Below are 19,885 nucleotides of genomic sequence, written 5' to 3' on the forward strand. Positions count from 1 at the left end.
GAATCTGTTCTATTGCAATCCCTCCCACCTCTACATCAAATAAAAAGAGACTCAAATATCTAAATATCACCCATTCACTTGCTTTATGTTTCCTTGAGTTTCTCAAAATGGCATTTAAAAAGTTATCAATGGAAAGTAATGGTTAAAATGAATAGATCCCCCTTGGATTTGGAGTCAGAACACCCAGGTTGAGTTTTCTTTCTGTCCCTTATTAGTTTCATGACTCCGGATAAGTAGCCTCATATCTGTGAGACTCAGAGTCATTATCTGTAAAATGGGGATGATAATATGTATGCCATCTACCTCACAAAGCTATTGTATAAGAAACTGTCTTGTAAACTTTAAAGTTCTCTGTAAATATGAGTTATTAATAATAAAGAAATGACAATCAATGTGAGCTAACCTTATCAGTGATGATGATGGCAATTCTCAGTGCAAGATTAAAATTCACAAAAAAGAATTGGGCAGATAGAAGCTAAAGTCACTAGCATATCTAGTTTTGAGTGCATAATTACTGAATATATATATATATATATATATAATATTATGTACACCTATCTTAATGGATAGAATGCCAAAGTCAAGAAGACCTGGGTTCATATCTGATATGTGACATAAAAGAACAATAAAACTTTAAGCATTCATTTTATGCTCAATCCCAGGATTGGTTTTGTGGAGGATACAAAAAGATTTTATAATACATACATATCTATAACATATAATATATACACATATAGACATATGTGTATACATACATAATGAATTACAAGTGCTATATGTTTCCAATAAGGATATACATGCATGCATTTATACATGCATGTATATGTATGAGCAAGCCTCTAGAAGTGGGAAAGACCTTTCAAGTCATATAGTATACCCATCTCATTTTTCAAAGAAGACTGAAATAAAGACAAAGTAACTAACTCAAGTGATAACAGGATTTTAACTCCTATCTTCTGACTCCAAGTTCAGCATTCTTTTAAAGGACTTAGACAAGTCTTACAAAAAGCAAGAAAAGAAGGACAAAAAGAGCAGCATGGAAGTCATACTAATTCTAACAAGTTTCCAAAAATTCCTAGCCCCTTTCTCTTTTCAGTTCAACATGCCTACTCCATTTAATCAGAGATGAATAGCTCTAGCTTACGTTTGCCATTTAGATAATAGAACTTTCATTCAATGTTTCAACCTTTTCCCCAGGAGTGAAATGCAAAACTGACCTTTAGTCCTTCTTTTTCTACAAATACTTCTCCCTCTATAACCCAGTCAGTAACATGGTTATCATAATACTAACCTGCTGAGAAACACTCAACATCAGGGTGATATAATAGAATAAATTTGGTTCCAGAATCAGATAGCCTGATTTCAAATTCTATTCCTGCTACTTACAACATGGGTGATCTTCACCATCATTAATCTCCCCAGACCTCAGTTTTCTCATCATTAAATGAGAGTTGTACTAGATTAACTCTTGAGTTCCCTCCCAGTTATAGGTCAAAAATACTATCATCAAAATCCCTTCCCTTACCTATTCACTTGGAACTAAAAGATTATCTCAAAAGGTTAAATCACCATAAGCACTGTCTCATAGACAGGAAATGCACTCCACTCCAGACCTATGATTTCATCAGTAAAAGGATTTCCAAGAGTTGAAACTGCAGAAGAGCAAACTTGTCTGTACCTAGCAATCCTAAAGAATTTAATTCTCTTACTGCTTAATTCTTCTTAATTCTTCTACTGAATGATTTGCCCATGTCCTCACAGCCATTATGGGTCTGCCCTAAGTTTTGAACTCATAACTCCAGGCACATCATTTTATCCATTACACTTACTGTCTGAAATTCAATGTATTAGGCTCAAATACTTTTCATTCCTCCCAAGGAGGTCATAGTAAAATTATTTGAGACAACTAGACAAATCAAAGAAATATTTCTAAAATGAGTCACTCTTCCTGCTGAGTCCTCTACTGTACTTATTAATAAATTGTGTGATCAGAAGGAAATAATTTTTCTCTCTACATCAGTTTCCTCCTCCATAAAATGAAAGTATTCAAATAATCTCTGATAATCCTTCTAAGCTATACACCCTATGATCTACCAATAATGTGATCCATTTTGGATTTTCTTGAGAAGAGAAAAAAAGACAAAAAAATAGGAATTCAGTTTACCTGTCCAATGCTGTCGCTGGGACAAATGAGTTTCTGAATCTTCGCTGATGTTGGTCAAAGTCCTGTTTTCAACTAAGATGTCATTTGCTTTGCTTTTTCCTCAGAGAAAATCACTGACAATAGAAATATCTTGTAGAACTCATGGCTACAGCTTTCAACAATAAAAAGCTCTTACAGCAAAAGACTAGTTTTGAACTGGGTGTCTCCTTTGGCTGGGCAGCCAGCCCTTCAGCTTTTACAGTGCCATGGAAGAGAACTCAGGAGCTGTCTGGAAAACAAGAAGACATTTCCTGGCCCCCTTCTCCGGATGGAGTATGCAATTTCCCTCACGTCTATGGGAAGTCCTTCAGTTTTTTCTTATCTGAAATACTTCTTCCACTGAGTGGTTTGACTTGTTCAGCCGATGCCTCCTTCTTTACTTTTCCTCTCTCTCTCTCAAAGTAAAATGTCAGAAGAATGTATCCCAGGCCAATCCTCCAAAAGAGGGCTGGGCTATATAGCACGGAGGTTCAGCAGAGGATGCTTTAAGTCAAGTCATACCTCCTAACTTTGACTCGGATTTCCAGGAGGTAGAAAGAGGAAAAAACAATGAGAAAGAAAAGCTGGCTAACTGCCCTAGGCGCACACATAAGCTTGTTCCTTCTTCAGGGTCATGCAGTATGAATGAATAGCAAGATCTATGAGGAAACACTCAGGAATCATTTAGTCCTGTCCTCTTTCTCCAGTTAGAGTCGTCCTTAAACTGGACCTGAAGAAGAGGTCTTTTTCTTTGAGGTCTCCAGGAAGGAGACTGGAAACCATCCTGAATTTGGAAGACCGATTAATTGCTCACCATTGGTATTTAAAGATGAGGAAGTGTCATAATAAAGCACTGGTAAGCGGCTGTCAGTTTGTATGCTTTTTGTTGATTTAAGTTGAGTCTTAATTGTCAGACTACTGTTATTTTATACATGAAGAATCCAAGGTCTAGAATTATGAAGATACTTGTTCAAAGTCATGGCCAGATTGCTTTCTGAAGCATTAGATGATTTCTAGGATGAGTGATTCCAGAAATGAGACTCTTAACAATGCAAGAATTTATATTTAGAGAGGTAGAAAATGCCGTCCTTCAGAGTTCTCCCATTTTAGAAGACAAAGAGGTCATAGAGACTGTCTAGTCCAACTTCTTCATTTTACAGACGAAGAAACTGAGACCAGAAGAGAGAAAAATCACTTGCCCAAGGTGATGTCTATTAAAACTATTAAAGCCGGGAAAAGATCAAAGGGGGGTGCTGGTAAATGTTAAACAACTGACTCTCTGGGTGGAAAAATATACACTAGACACATTTTAAAGTTTAATCTGTATCATTAACCTTTTTCTCTATCACTTTATAAAGTTTAGATGAGAAGGGAGTATACTGCAGGCTCCCATTCTTTAACTATCCATGTTTAGTTACCCTGGTCAAGTTATTTAACTTCCCTGTATTTCATTTTCCCCATCTGTAAAATGGAGATATTAATATTTACATTTGCCTACCTTGCAGAATGATTGGGAGAAATTTTAAAAAAAATTGTTCTTAAGGCATTACACAAGCTAATTATAATTAAGCTTCAATAGATTTAAACTGGGACACCCTTTATAAATGAGAATTAATATTATGTGAAAACTTGAAAAAAATTGCAAATGATGGAATTTAGGGAAATTCATCTGCCAAGTCTGTGACTTACAATAGAGGCATCCTAAGAAGAAGTAAAATGACCTGCCCAGGATCACACAGAGTTTAGATTAACTGAGGTGTCTTTGACTTCAAAATCTGCATTCTATGTATTATATAATATCTTCTTCCATCAATAACCTTGATTTATGGTAATTACATATAGAAAGTAAGTGTTTTGTATATAGGGAAATAAAACTCTTTATTGCAATAACTTATTGCAAACATTAACCAGTATCATCAACTGTCACTAAAATATATTTTAAACACATTCAGAACTAATTGAGGGGCATTGACTGAACTGCTTACGGCTGGATCTTTGTGATTTTGTCATTTTTTTTTGTTTTACAGAGACTGGTATGTTGTGATGTTTTATAACTGCTTTTTGACTATCAAAGGAGAGTTTCCTACTAAAACTGATAAACTCACACTTAACAATTAGGTTTAACCAATCAAGTGTCTCTTTTACTTATCCTTAACTGTTACCAATAACTGCTTAATCTAAGTTAGAATTAACATCAGCATATGGATTGAGGATCAATGTCAAGTAGAACTGGTTTAATTCATCCTGAATTGTTATACTTCCAGGTGAAAGTCTTTCAAGGTTGTATTTCAAGTCCTTTGCCTTTTACACACTTTACCAGGTATTAATGGGCTTCCTCAGTTAGATAGCAATGCTTTGGACTCTTCTTCACCTTTGCCTGTTATCATTGGACTCTAGATGAGTATTCCATACATGCTATTTATTTTATGGCAAGAAGCTAAACTCCTTAGAATTTTAAGAGATAGAAAAATGGTATTAGAAGTATCCTTCTCTTTTTCCATTAATCACACCAGTCAACAAGATACTGCCGAGAATTAGGGGTTTAAAATGTTGACATTATTTAATCTGCTGATTCTAGAGACAGTGGACAGCTAGGTGGCACAGTGAAGAAAGCCCTGGGTCTGAAGTCAGGAAGACTGAGTTCATTCAGATCTCGGACACTTAATAGCCTCTAGGCAAGTCACATAATATTATTTGCCTCAGCTGCCTCAGCTGCCTCAGCTGTAAAATGATCTGGAGAAGGAAATGGTAAAACACTCCAATATCTTTGCCAAGAAACCCCAAATAGGGTCACAAAGAGTAAGACAGGACTAAAAAAAAAACTCAGCAACACTAGGGTAAGTATCAACAACATATTATCATCAAAATGGAAGGGAGATTATCTAAATCAACTCTTCCTTGAAGAGGCATTCTCAACAAATGATTACCTTCTCTATACTTGAAATCCCCAAGAACAGCTCACCAGCATTATAGCTGAAAGGAACCTATCCATCATCTAATCCACCTGTCTTATTTTACTAATGAGGGAACTGAAAGTTAAAATAGGAAAGTGTCTTGTCTAAGTATCATAGCTCAACAGTAGCACTAGGATTTGAACTCAGGTCCCATGACTCTAAGTTCAGCAGTCTTGCCATTGCACTGTGATGAAACTGTTCTCAAAGCATCCTCATTCTACTTTTTAGATCATTCTCATTGTTAGGAAATTTTTTTTCTTTCATTGAATTGCTTCTCTGCAACTCTCGGATATTGCTCCAAGGTTTTCCTTAACTTGGGAGTTTTGAAACTTGGCTATAACATTCCTGTAAGTTTTCATCCTAGGATTTCCTTCAGGGGTTGAAGTATAGATTTTTTTTCTGTTTCAATATTATCCTCTTGCTCTATAACTTCAGGGCAATTTTCCTTTATGGTTTCTTATAATATTCTATCCAGGATTTTTTTTTTATCATAACATTAAGGTACTCTGACCATTCTTGTTTTTTCTTCTTGATGTGTTTTCCAGCTTGTATTTCTAATGAGATGTTTCAGATTCTTTTCCATTTTTTTCTAGTTTTAACTCCATGTACTTAAGCAGAGCATGTATAATCCTTCTTTCAAATAAAAATCTTTTGAGTCTCTGAAAATAGCTATTGTGTTCCTCTTAAGGTGGTGCAGTGCAGAGCATTAGCTCCAGAGTTGGGAAGACTCATCTTCCTGAGTTCAAATTTAGTCAGACACTTAGGTAGCTGTGTAACCCTGAGAAAGTTACTTAACCCTGTTTGTCTACTTTCCACATCTCTTAAATGATCTGGAAAAAAGCAATGGCAAACCTCTCTAGGATCTTTGCCAAGAAAACCCAAAGTGGAGACATGACTGAAAAAATGAGTGAACATTAACAACAATTGATTCTTCTCCAGGAAAAATATCCTTAATTCTTAGCTGTTATGATCTTAAACACCTTCAATTAATACTGATTCCTCTGGAAAGTCTCTAGTTTGTTTATGTTATTTTTAAGAAGAGACTACAGAGCCCAATACAGCATTTCATATGTGCTCTGACAAAGGAAAATAAGATGTGTATCTATATGCATATCAATATAGATATGCATGTATACACACATATTATATATATATATGTATATGTTTTTATATATATATATATATATATATATTTATACACACATAAACAATACACAGACACATATATACAAACACATCACTTTCTTCCTCCTGTGTCAATACAGCTTAAGTTAACTTCTGGGACTTCCATATCCCTCTTTAAACTATAACTGAAGGGCTATCTGGGTAGTGCAGTGGATAGAATACTGGTTCTGGAATAAGGAAGACCTGAGTTTAAGTCCAGGCCCAGACACTTAATATTTACCTAGCTGTGTGACCTTGGGTGACACACTTAACCCCATTGCCTTGCAAAATAACAAAGAAACAAAAAAGATATTATAATTACCAAGGTTAACCCCCAAAGAAGAAAGATGAAAATGTTGCTCACTCTTTTCCTAGCAGAGGAGGGATATTATGTGTGGATCATTGCATGTAATATAAATAATATAAAACCCTTTTTTATTTCTTTTTTTTTAGTTTTTTTTTTTTTTTGCAAAGCAAATGGGGTTAAGTGGCTTGCCCAAGGCCACACAGCTAGGTAATTACTAAGTGTCTGAGACCAGATTTGAACCCAGGTACTCCTGACTCCAAGGCTGGTGCTTTATCCTCTGCACCACCTAGCCACCCCCTTTTTTATTTCTTATTTTGAAGAATTACTTTCTGGGAGGAAGATATTGGAATTTTTTTAAAATGGAAGAGGCAAATTCAATTCTTCATGTTTTGAGTAGTGTTTTTTGCAAGTATTTGAAAATTGGTTCTAAATAGTGCTTTATTAGAAGATGTCTAACACATTTACTTAGAAATGTAGCTAGAATAGGATAAGAGAGTTGTCTATGAAAAAGGAAAAGAAAATGCATTAAAGTTAATAAAGAAATAAAATTGCATTTTACACAAAATATTTTGAATGAAAATGAGCTGTTCATTGTTATACCTTTTGTCACCTTCCCCAATCTCCATTTAAGGATTAGAGGTTTAGACTTCTAGAGACTCTCAATCGGGGGTGGAGCCAAGATGGCCACAAGAGCAGATCTTGTTTTAGGCACTCTCTCATAAATCTTTGAAACTAAGGACTTTAACTAAATTTTGAGAGACAGAACCCACAAAGGGACCCAGTGAGGCAGTTCTCCTACTCAAAGTAACCTGGAAAAGAGCAGAAAGGCTCTGCTCCCCAGGGTCGGAGAGGCAGCCTGCCAGAGGGGTGGCCCGCCAGAGAGAAAGAACTTCAACCTACTGGAGGCAGCCCCAGGGCACTGGGAGCCCCAGCTCACAGCAGCGGGGGAGTCTCCTGAGCTACTCCCTGGGGAGCACCGGGCACAAAGTGGGGCAACAGCTAGGGGGACCTCTGCCAGAGTGAGCATGTGAAGTCCAGCCCTCAGTGCACACAGCAAGCAGCATGGCCACTGGCGTCCAGATCCAGGAAACATAAGCTGGCAGAGCGGTAAGCAGGAGCACCCAGGGTATGAACCCATTGAGCTGGGGCGGGGGGGGGGGGGGAGAGTGAAGAGAGACTGCCGAGCTCTGTCCTCTGCCCCTGGAACAGGACTGTGGGGCTCCAAACACATTCAGATCCTGATCCCAGTCTAGCCCCCCCCCCCATAGAACAGCAGGGGCCTCCTCCACCTCAGACCCATAGCAGAGGGGGACACATATGGTCATTCACAGATCAGGAGGCAGGACAGAGCCTCACATACTGAGACCCTTGTGGGAGTGTCCCAAAAGCTCAGGAAGCACCCCCAAAACAGGCTTAGGCTGGGAAAATGAGCAAGCGGAGAAAAAAAGAGAAACACCATTGAGAAAAACATTATCTATGATCCCAAGAAGGATCAATATACTCAGTCTGAAGATGAGGAAACTCAAGCTCCTGCATCTAAAGACTCCAAGAAAAACAGAAATTGGGCTCAGGCTATGATAGAGCTCAAAAAAGACTTTGAAATTCAAATGAGGGAGTTAGAATAAAAAGTGGGACAAGAAATGAAAGAGATGCAGGAAAAAACACGAAAAGGAAGTCAGCAGCCTAGTCAAGGAAATCCAAAAAAAAATGCTGAAGAAAATAGTATGCTAAAAACTAGCTTAGGTCAAATGGATAAAACAGTTCAAAAAGTTATGGAGGAGAAGAATGCTTTAAAAGGCAAAATTGATGGGGCGACTAGGTGGTGTAGTGGATAAAGCACCAGCCTTGGAGTCAGGAGTACCTGGGTTCAAATCTGGTCTCAGGCACTTAATAATTACCGAGTTTTATGGCCCTAGGCAAGTCACTTAACCCCATGTGCCTTGCAAAAAACCCTAAAAAAAAAGAAAAAGGAAAAATTAGCCAGATGGAAAAAGAGATAAGAAAATTCTCTGAGGAAAACAAATCCTTCAGACAAAGGATAGAATTCAGGGAGATTGATGAATTTGCAAGAAATCAGGACTCAATACTTCAAAACCAAAAGAATGAAAAATTAGAAGAAAATGTGAAACATCTCATTGAAAAAACAACTGATATGGAAAATAGATTTAGGAAAGATAATTTAAAAATTATTGGAATACCTGAAAGTCATTATCAGGAAAAGAGCCTTGACATCATTTTCAAAGATTTACTACAGGAAAACTGCCCTGATATCTTAGAAGCAGGGGGCAAAATAGAAATGGAGAGAATCGACTGATCCCCCCCCCCAAGAAAGAGATCCCAAAAAACCAACCCCTAGGAATATCATAGCCAAGTTCCAGAACTCCCAAGTCAAAGAGAAAATATTACAAGCAGCCAGAAGGACACAATTCAAATATCATGGAGCTGCAGTCAGGATCACACAGGACTTAGCAACAACTACATTAAAAGCTCATAGGGCTTGGAATATAATATACCAGAAGGCAAAAGAGCTTGGAATGTAACCGAGAATCAACTACCCAGCAAAAATGAATGTCCTCTTCCAGGGAAAAAGATGGACTTTCAATGAACCAGGGGAATTTCAAATGTTCCTGTTGGAATGGCCAGAGCTGAACAGAAGGTTTGATCTTCAAATACAGGACTCAGGTGAAGCATAGAGATTGGAGGAGAAGAGGAAAATATGAAGGACTTAATGATGATGAACTGCATGTATTCCTGCATAGAAAAATGACACTGATAATACTTATATGAACCTTCTCAGTTAATAGAGCGGGTAGAAGGAGCTTTTATAGATGAAGCACAGGGAAAAGCTGAATTTGAAGATAAAATATGGTGTAAAAATGGAGTCAATAGAAAAAAGGGAAATGTAATGGGAGAAAGAAAAAGGAGAGAGGGGAATAGGCCAAGATATTTCATATAATAAGATTTTTCTTTATTACAATGAGCTATTGCAATGATATGGAAGTGGGGGGAGACAAGGGGGAATGAGGGAATCTTTGCTCTCATCACAGGTGGCTGGGAGAGGAAACAGCATATATACTCAATGGGGTATAGGCATCTGGAGTAAGAAGGAGAGGTGGGGATAGGGGGAAGGGGGGGATGTGAGTGATGGAGGAGAGGATGGACCATGGGGGGAGATATAACACATTTTCTTTTTTACTTCTTGCAAGGGGCTGGGATTGGATGGCCTGCCCAGGACCATAGGGCCAGGTGGATGCTGAGCCTAAGGGGTAGTAGTGGGTCTTGGGGCCTCTTGGCCCCAGGACCAGGGATCTGTCTGCTGCACCACTCAGCTACCCTACAGCAGAGTCAGAGTGAAAGGAGAGAGAAAATATAGTACATGGTAGTGGAGAAATACGAAAGGAGGGAGTTGTGATCAGCAATGGCAATGGTGGAAAAATATGGAAATAACTTTTGCAATGGACTTATCATAAACAATGTGATCCACCCATGACAGAGTTGTTGGTATTGGAACAAAGACTGAAACACATTTATTATTATTATTATTTTGGGGGGGTGCAGAGCAAATGGGGCTGGGTGGCCTGCCTGGGGCTGCATAACAGGGTGACTGTTGGGTGTCTGAGACCAGATTTGGACCTGGGTGCTCCTGGCTCAAGGGCCAATACTCTGTCTGCCACCCAGCCACCCCTACTGTTATTACTATTTTATTTTATTTATTTTGGGTCTTTTTTCTTTTTTTTGGTTTTTGAAGGGCAGTGGGGTTGGGGTGGCTTGCATGTCACATGGCTGGGTGATTGTTGGGTGTATGGGGCCGGATATGGGCTCAGGTGCTACTGGCTCCAGGGCTGGTGCTCCATCCATTGCACCACCTGGCCATACCTACAATTATTACTATTATTATTTTTTCATTTTAATTTTTTTCTCTCCCCTTTATTGCTCAAGTGAGTCTATATTTTTTGGGGGAGGGGGTATTTTGTTTACTCTTAAACAAGAATATTTTATTAATGTACAAAAAATTACTTGTACAAAATGAGAATAAATAAATATTAAACATTAAAAAAATTAAAAAAAAAAGAAATCAGGCCTTGTCCTCAAGGAATTTACATGCTCCTGACAGGATACAGGATAATCCCAGATTAACAAATACAAAGTATGTGTACAGTAAATATGTTGTTTCAGGAATGACCCTACAAACTTAAGGGGAAGAAAAGGCATCTCTCCTGGAGGAAAGAATATAACATTGAGCCTTGAAAAAAGAAAAGACTAGGGACAGCTGGGTGGCATGGTGGCTAGAGCACTGGCCCTGGAGTCAGGAGTACCTGAGTTCAGGTCTGGCCTCAGACACATAATAATTACCTAGCTATGTGGCCTTGGGCAAGCCACTTAACCCCATTTGCATTGCAAAAAACTTAAAAAAAAAAAGAAAGAGTTCCAAGAGGTGAGGGGAAGGAGAGGACACCAAACCTGGGGCAAGTCCACCAAATCTTGGAACCACAAGATGAAATAGCATGTATAGGAGGCAGCAGGTAGTCCATGCTTAATGATTGCAAGGTCTTAAGAAAGAAGTCAGGAAAAAGAGGGCCCAGTCAAATGGTGAAGGGCTTTAAATATCAAATGAAGTGATTTTTCTGTTCTTCTAAAGGCTAGAGCAAGGCACTGAGGTTCCTGACAGGAAAGCAACATGATCATAATGGTACATTAGGAATATTGTTTGGTGATTTGTGCCCAAAGGGCAATAAAAATGTGCAAACCCTTTGATCCTGCAATGCCACTACTGGGTCTGAAGAGATCATGAAAAGGGGTAAAAACATCATTGGTACAAAAATATTCATAGCTGTTCTGTTTGTGGTGGCAAGGAGATATCCATCAATTGAGGAATGGGAACAAATTGTGGTATATGCATGTGATGGAACACTATTGTTCTATTAGAAGGGATGAAATTTCAGAGAAACCTGGAAAGACTTGCATGAACTGATACTGAGCAAGACTGATCACTTCCAATGGACTTGCTCACTCCATCAGTGTAATAATCAGAGACAATTATAGGGTATCTGTGACTGAGAATACCATCTGTATCCAGAGAGAGAACTGTGGAGTTTAAACAAAGACCAAGGACTATTGCTTTCCATTAAAAATAAAAGTTGTCTTATGTACTACATAATTTTGCTATCTTTAATATTTTATTTCTCCCTCAAGGATCTGTTTTTTTTCTCTCAACACATTCAATTTCGATCAATACATAGCATGGAAACAACAAAAAAAGAGACTCTCAATCTTTCAATCAATTAGCATCAAAGTATTTTATTACTTCTGGGAGAAGGCCTTCATATTCACCGGCAAAAAAATATTTCATAATTCTTTTTATCTTTAGACCAAGTTGAAATTTAAAAATAAATAAATAAACAAGGGAAAAAGCAGTTTGTAATTTTTTATAATTCCTCTCTAAGATTGGTCCTTAATAGTAACTTCAAACTGATATCCATTTGCAGATTTCTGTTTCTGTTCCAAATACTGTAATTTCTCTATTATTATAATATAGTAATCCTCAGTAGATATTATTTCTATATGTTGAAATATATTAAAACCAGCCTTCCCCAAAAGGATTTAAAAATAGTTTATTCATTATGAAGAGTCTGAGTGTAATATAAGAGAATTCAAATATCTTGAATAATTTTTAGAATGTCATGAAAATAGGGGTTAGGCATAAACATTTATTATCATCTTCTTTATACTAAGAATTGTGCTAAGCACTTTATAAATATTGTCTTGTTCTGTAAGATCAAAGTTTCCTAGTACTCACATCTCATCAGTATCCTCTGTTCCTCTATTCCTCTGTTTAGAAGGCAGCACCATGGGCTCCTGGGTCTCTATTTTTAAAAGGGACTTAGCACAACTTTTCTCTCCATTTCCTGTAAGCTACACAGCTTATAGATTTCTTTGGACATTTCCATCATGCCCCTCTGTGGAACATCTTCCCTTTCCCTCTCCTGTTCTTTTTTTTAATGATGTTTTCCCCCCATTAGACTGTAAACTCTTTGAGGGCATAGACTATTGTGATTTACATTTGTTTTTCTAATGTTTCTAATGTTTAAGGGCACCTGGTATGTAATAGACATTTAATAATTGTTTATTAACTATTACCTCATTCTATTCATTTAACATTTTGCTTTTATACAGTATTTTATGGTTGTAAGATGCTTTCACATGTGTTGATTCTTATAACCCATAAGGGAAATTATTAATTGAAATTAATTGGTAATTAACAATATCAGAAGCTTTATTATCCTAAGTACTTCTAGAATAAAATACACAGTCCTCTATTTTGACATTTAAAGTCCATGAGAGTTTGGCTGCCATTTGCTTTTCCAGATTGATTGTAAAAAAATACTCTCTCACATGTCCTATATTCTATACAAAATGCTTTACATGTTATTCCCTATATGTGACATTCTATATTCTGTCTCATGCCTTGGCATAAGTGTGCTTGAATGCTTCCCCCTCCCTATCTTCTGCAAGAAGACTTTGCCAGTTCTTCCTAATGCTAATGCTTCACCTCTATTGATCATCTTCCATTTGTTCTATATATATATTATGAACTCCTCAAAAGTATTTACCTGTACCAGATCTAAAATTATATTATAAAGCATCAGTCATCAAAACTGTCTGGTATTGGCTAAGAAATAGAGTGGTGGGGGAAGCTAGGTGGCGCAGTGAATAAAGCACCTGCCCTGGAGTCAGGAGTACCTGGGTTCAAATCCCGTCTGAGACATTTAATAATTACCTAGGTGTGTGGCCTTGGGCAAGCCACTTAACCCCATTGCCTTGCAAAAAAAATCAACTAAAAAAAAGAAATAGAGTGGTGGATCAGTGGAATAAACTAGGTGCAATAGCAGGAGATGATTACAGTAATCTGCTGTTTGATAAACACAAAGAGTCTAACTTTTGGGATAAAGATTCTCTCTCTTTGATAAAAACTGTTGGGAAAATTGGAAGTTAGTATGGAAGAAACTTGGATTATACCAACACCTATTAGATCACACCCTATACCCAGATATGATCAAAATGGATACAGGATCTAGACATAAAAAACAATATTATAAGCAAACTAGGAGATCAAGGAATAATTTACCTGTCATTTATATGGGAGGGGAAGCAGTTTATGACTAAGGAAGAGATGGAGAACATCATTAAAAACAAACTAGACAATTTTGATTACATTAAATTAAAAAGCTTTTGCACAGATAAAACCACTGTAACCAAGATCAAAAGAAATGCAGCAAATTAGGAAACAATTTTTACAACTAGTATTTTTACAAAGGACTCTTTTCTAAAACATACAGAGAACTGAGTCAATTTTTTTTAAATAAACAAGCCATTCCCCAATTGACAAATGGTCAAAGGCTATGCAAAGGCAATTTACAGATGAGGAAATCAAAGTGATCTATAGTCATATGAAAAATTGCTCTAAATCACTACTTGTTAGAGAAATGCAAATTAAAGCATGTCTGAGGTACCACTTCACACCTCTCAGACTGGCCAATATGACAAGAAAGGACAATGACCAATGTTGGAAGGGATGTGGGAACTCTGGAACACTAATATATTGTTGGTAGAGCTGTGAATTCATCCAACATTTCTGGAGAGCAATTTGGAATTACACCCAAAGGGCAACAAAAACGTGCATACCCTTTGATCCAGCAATACCACTACTGGGTCTATACCCTGAAGAGATTATGGAAAAGAGTAACAACATTAAATGTGCAAAAATATTCATAGCAGCCCTGTTTGTGCTGGCAAAGAACTGGAAATTAAGTGAATGTCCTTCAATTGAGGAATGGCTTAACAAACTGGTATATGTATGTCATGGAACTCTATTGTTCTATTAGAAACCAGAAGGGATAGGAATTCAGGGAAGCCTGGAGGGATTTGCATGAACTGATGCTGAGTGAGATGAGCAGAACCAGAAGAACACTGTACACCCTAACAGCAACATGAGAGTGATGTTCAACCTTAATGGACTTGCTCATCAGTGTAAAAATCAGGCACAATTTGGGGCTGTCTGCAATGGAGAATACCATTTGTATCCAGAGAAAGAATTGTGGGGTTTGACCAAAGACCAAAAACCATTACCTTTAATTTTTAAAAAAGTGTTATCTTATTATATAATTTTGCTATCTCTTATACTTTACTTTTCTTCCTTTAGGCTATTATTTCTTTCTCGTCACATTCAAGTTAGATCAATATATACCATGGAAACAATGTAAAGACTAACAGACTACTTTCTGTAGGGAGTGGAGGGAGGGAAGCAAGATTATGGGAAAAATTGTGAAATTCAAAATACATAAAATCTTTCTTTAAAAAAAATCATTTTACCTGGCTTTCTTTATATCCCCAATTCTTGCACAGTAGCTTGCATATATAGTAGATGCTTAATAAATGCTTAACAAATGACTTAATTGACTGACCTCAACTTCTCGGAATTCCGGGTCCCTTCAAGGTTCAGATCAAGTGCAGCCCATTGAACTCTTCCAGATCCTCCCAGATGTTAGTGTTCCCTCCACCTGAGTTAGTACATGTTTACTTTGTTTTTGCTAATTTGTGTACATGTTGTTTCTACAATGTAAATCCTTTAAGGAAGAGATAGATTTTTTTTTGTCTTTATATCTCTGAGGTCTGGTATAATGCTTAGCACATAGGAATTTAGTAAGTATTCTTTGACTTGAATCAATTTCCATAGACTTACAGAATTTCAGTTTTGGAAAGGCCTTAAAGATTCTTTAGTCTAATCCAATCACCTCATTTTACCAGTAAGCCCCAGGGGGAAATGACTCCCTAAAGTCCCAGCTTTAGTAAATGATAGAACAGGAACTGGAACTCCATGTCATATTTTCTGCTTCTGAACCCCAGTGTTCCTTCCTTTCCTCTCATCTCCTTTCTTCTCTCCTATTGTTTTTTATTCTCTCCAACATTTCATTTTCTTTTTTTTTCTTTTCTCCTCTATTCCCTTTCCCCCTCCTTTCACTCTTCTCCCTTTCTCAATATGCTTAATCTTTTCTTTCACAATGTCTTTTGGGCATTGAATCAAAGTTTATTATACAAACAAAGTTACTTATAAAAAGAAATATGTCTACTTAGATATGAAAGACAATAATAGACCATGACAGTTGTGAGTGAAGTATGTTTGCCCTTTAAATAGGTCAGAATTCTAACCTTCCCAAACCTCTGCTTGGCCAGTAAGCCAGACTGGCTTGTATGAGTACATAGATGGATACTGATAACCTTTTTGGTACAAAGACCTTTGGTCAGTTCTATTTTGACGTTGCCATATTGAAGCCTGGAAAGTTCTCATCTGGCACCAACCTGGCTTTACATGAGGAAGGAACCAGCAAATAATTCAGCATTTTTTTACATTATCCAGTCTTGTTCTTATCTTTCATGTGTATATCTTGGCAAAAAGCCTCAGTTAATGAATATCAGTCATAGTTCTGCAAGGCTTCAACAGACTAAGTTTGACTTGGACACACCATTCCTTGACAAGTATCATTGACACTAGCTATACATTGTTTTGAAAGTGTACCTATTTCTCTGGAACTTTGGTCTATTAGTGTTTTGTTTCATTTTCAAAGGATTATAGATATAGACCATCATTTTACCCCTCATTTTACATAAGAAAAAACTGAGGCCTAGATGTTCTTTTTCCTCCCCTCCCCTTTCATCTCCTCTTGTCGCCCCTTCCAAGCTCTTCTTTTTTCTTCTTTCCAATTCTTTTCTTTTTTGCCCTCTCCTATATTTCATTTTCTTTTTTTCTTTTCTCCTTGCCTCCCCTCCCCTCCCCTATTTTAGTGGACCTCAGTTTCTTAAAATGATATTAAAAAGCAGCTACTGTGTGCTGGTTTCTGTAAAATGAACTGAAGTTATTTGAAATGAGCTGAACTAGGTAAAAATTGAATAGATAATTCCCTAAGGTTCTAGAATGATTCAAGTTTTAGATAATATGATTATGGAAAAGAAAAGGTTATAAAGGAGATAACATCAGATTTGAATCATGACTCCCTCAGGAAGGAACCAGTCAATAAGGACACTAGCTTGCTAGCACCATGGTTACCACCCTACCATTTGGAATAGTTGCTAGTAAAATCTAGGGTCTAACTTGAAACTTAACTTTTAAATGCTGCTGCCATATGACCTGGGGCCTTGGTTGAGGTTTAATCCATTGTTCATCTTATTCACCTTAGTACCACAAATTCCCTGTAAGGAACACTGACCTAATTGCTGGTTACTTCATAACTTGTAGTAACTTGTGCTTGGATCATTCAATCTATCCATTAATCATCAAAATTTTGCTGTTTCCCCGATGTGATAGTTTCTTTTTGATTAATAATTATAATTATTATTATAGACATCTTTGCTAAGTTAAATTATTTTTCTAATATATAAACCTCTCCTTTTAAAGATAAGGAAATGGGCAGCTAGGTGGTGCAGTGGATAGAGCACCAGCCCTGGAGTCAGGAGTACCTGAGTTCAAATCCAACCTCAGACACTTAATAATTACCTAGCTGTATGGCCTTGGGCAAGCCACTTAACCCCATTGCCTTGCAAAAAATAAAAAATAAAGATAGGGAAATTAAAGTCCGTATGTGAACTGATTGGCCCAAGATTACACAATTAGTGGCAGACATAAAGTAGAAATCAAATCTTATGGCTGAAATCCAAGGCTCTTGCCCTTACATTCATGAGTATATGCAACACATTTCATTAGAGGATATGCTCTACACATTTTAAAGGTAAGCATTTTTTCAATATAAGGAACTTTACCCTCTTTGTTCTTTCCTCCTTTATTCTTTCAAAACACTATTATTGTCTTTGTGGAATTAAGGCTAAATAATCTTTTAATGGATCTCAATTATGAGAAAGTCATTGTGATATGTAGCAAATAAAATAAAAATATATGTATATAAAAATAAATAAAGGCAAACATTTATTGAATTCTCAAGTTAATTAAGGACATTTTTATTCAGCAAAATAAAGACATCAAGATTTAATTAAAATAATTTTTAAAAATTTGAAAATGCAAACTTAGAAAAGAGCTCCTTTTAATAAAAGCTCTCCATAAAATACAGGACAACCTTTTAGCCCTTAGGTAAAAACTTGGTCTACCTCAAAAATAAAGGATCTTTGCAACTGGACCCTATTTTCTTAGCTCCAGATTTTAATGTAAAGGGCCAGTGACCAGAGGCACATATCTGGAAAATGTAGAATGGCAATTTCTAGTCCCAACTAACTGAAGTTACTGTACTATGTACCATCGATTTAATCAAATAGAGCCATGATCCCAGAGGAGCCAAAGAAAAATTGGGAAAGGGGGAGGAGAGCATGGGGAGGGTGTAAAAAAAAGAGAGCAATATTATTTTCCTGCTCTTTTTGCTGCTGTTTGGAGTCCCTGGGCAAAAGTGTGGATCTCCTGAGAGCAGTAAGGAGAAGAGCAGACAATCAATTTGCTTTTGACAAAGAAATGGATCCCCTAAGCAGAAGTGTCATCAGAACACATAATGAGGGAGGTATTCTGGAAGAGTGTCATAGAGTATAAATAATGAGAGAGATATTCTGGAAGAGGGTCATAGAATAGCAGGGAGACCTAGAAAACCAAGACCCAAGATACATCTTTTGTCTCTGTAGCCCCCTTAGCTCACAGCAATACTGAAACTCACCATCTATCTGCTTCTCCAAATAATCTAATATGAATTTTTTTTTGTAGTAACTTGTAAACCATTTTTGAAACCTATAAATTAAAATCTAGGCCTTACCTCCCTGAGTCAGAGAGATCAGATCTACAGAGCAGAAGTGGATAGAAAGACTGGGAAGTAGCTGTAGTCTTGAAAGAAAAGAAAAGCCTCTCTCAGCCCAGCAGGGCTTTGGATCCTAGTAGGTCTTTTTCACCAGAGTGAAAAATGTTCCAGCGCATTAGAGTATTACTGGGCTCACCATTGTACAGGATTATATTGTATTTCCTTCCTAATTTCTGGTGGAGAGTATGGCTCACCTTCTAGGAGAATGACTAAAAGAATAGAAATAATGATTTAAATTTGTATACTTTACATTTATTAATAATAACTATATTTAGTACTTAAAGAGTACTTTAAGGTTTACAAAGCAATTTTCACACATTATCATATATTGGAATCTCACATTACCCAGCATGCTCATTTAGAGATGAAAAAATTGACTCTGCGTAAGGTTAAGTGGCTTGCCTATGTATACATTTAGTAAGTAGCTGAGGTGTGATTTAAACATTTTTGTTGTTCTTGTTCAGTTGTGTCCAATTCTTTTGGGGTCCTATTCGGGGTTTTCTTAGCAGTGATACTGAAGTATCTTGCCATTTCCTTCTCCAGCTTATTTTACAGATGAGGAAATTGAGACAAAGTTAGATGACTTGTCCAGGGTCACACAGCTAATAAGTATCTTTGACCGAATTTGAAGGTAAGTCTTCTTGACTCTAGGTATAGTGACCTTTCTGCCATCTAACTACCTCTCCAACCCTAGTATTCCTCCATCCAAGGTCAATATTCCCAGCCTCATCTTCATAGCAATTATATGTGATGAATAGCAGGAACATTATAATCCTCATTTTATAAATGAGAATGTTGAAGAGAAAGGACATTTGGTAACTTGGTTGAGGTTGCATAGTTCCTAATAAGTAGATCTAAGACTCAAACCCAAATTTAGAGCCTTCATAAAGCTCAGGGCCTCTAGGTCTTTTCTAAACTGAGAAAAATATCATGTAAATATCTGTCAATTTTAACTTTGTTGTTTTATTGAGGAAGTAGAGAATAATGGGAAAGGTTTGATTTTAAGTACCAAAGGATGCAAAGAAGAACTTGACCTAAAGGATCTAAAATACTGGAGCGGTTCATGTGTGGCAAGGGAGAGGTAGGGGGAAATCTAACATAAAAACTTTTCATAATTTTCTAGAAAGTCTTAGAGACTTAAAAGCCAGAAGAGACATTCTAGAGCATCTCTGGTTGAACCCCTTCATTTACAGATGAATTCCATTTCTGATAATTACTAAGTGTTATACTAGACAAAATCCTTAATGGCCCCTTCCCATTTCAAATAGATAAATCTATCAACCTATTATTTCTTTTTTTTTAAATTAAAATTAATTTTCATTTTTATAAATGTACATTTATTTTCCCAACTACATGGAGAGACAATTTCCAATTTTTTTCAATTTTTATTTTTTCCAATTACAAAGATAGTTTGCAACATTTATCCTTTTGCACA

General features: G+C 36.8%; 1 protein-coding gene across 6 annotated transcripts in view; it reads right to left on the reverse strand.

The window, feature by feature from the left end:
* ADGRF5 (adhesion G protein-coupled receptor F5) overlaps positions 1–19,885 on the reverse strand; it is a 173,548-nt gene that overhangs the window by 118,542 nt on the left and 35,121 nt on the right. Inside the window, exon 1 of one of the 6 annotated variants that reach the window (XM_074237126.1) lies at positions 2,165–6,176. The exons of 4 other annotated variants lie outside the window; for them this stretch is intronic. The gene's annotated coding sequence lies outside the window, so the exon portion shown is untranslated. Of the gene's footprint in view, positions 1–2,164; positions 6,177–19,885 lie in introns of those variants that run through there. One more of the 6 variants, XM_074237125.1, reaches the window with a different exon arrangement.

Source organism: Macrotis lagotis, chromosome 5, assembly GCF_037893015.1.
Source record: "Macrotis lagotis isolate mMagLag1 chromosome 5, bilby.v1.9.chrom.fasta, whole genome shotgun sequence".
NCBI lineage: Eukaryota > Metazoa > Chordata > Mammalia > Peramelemorphia > Peramelidae > Macrotis > Macrotis lagotis.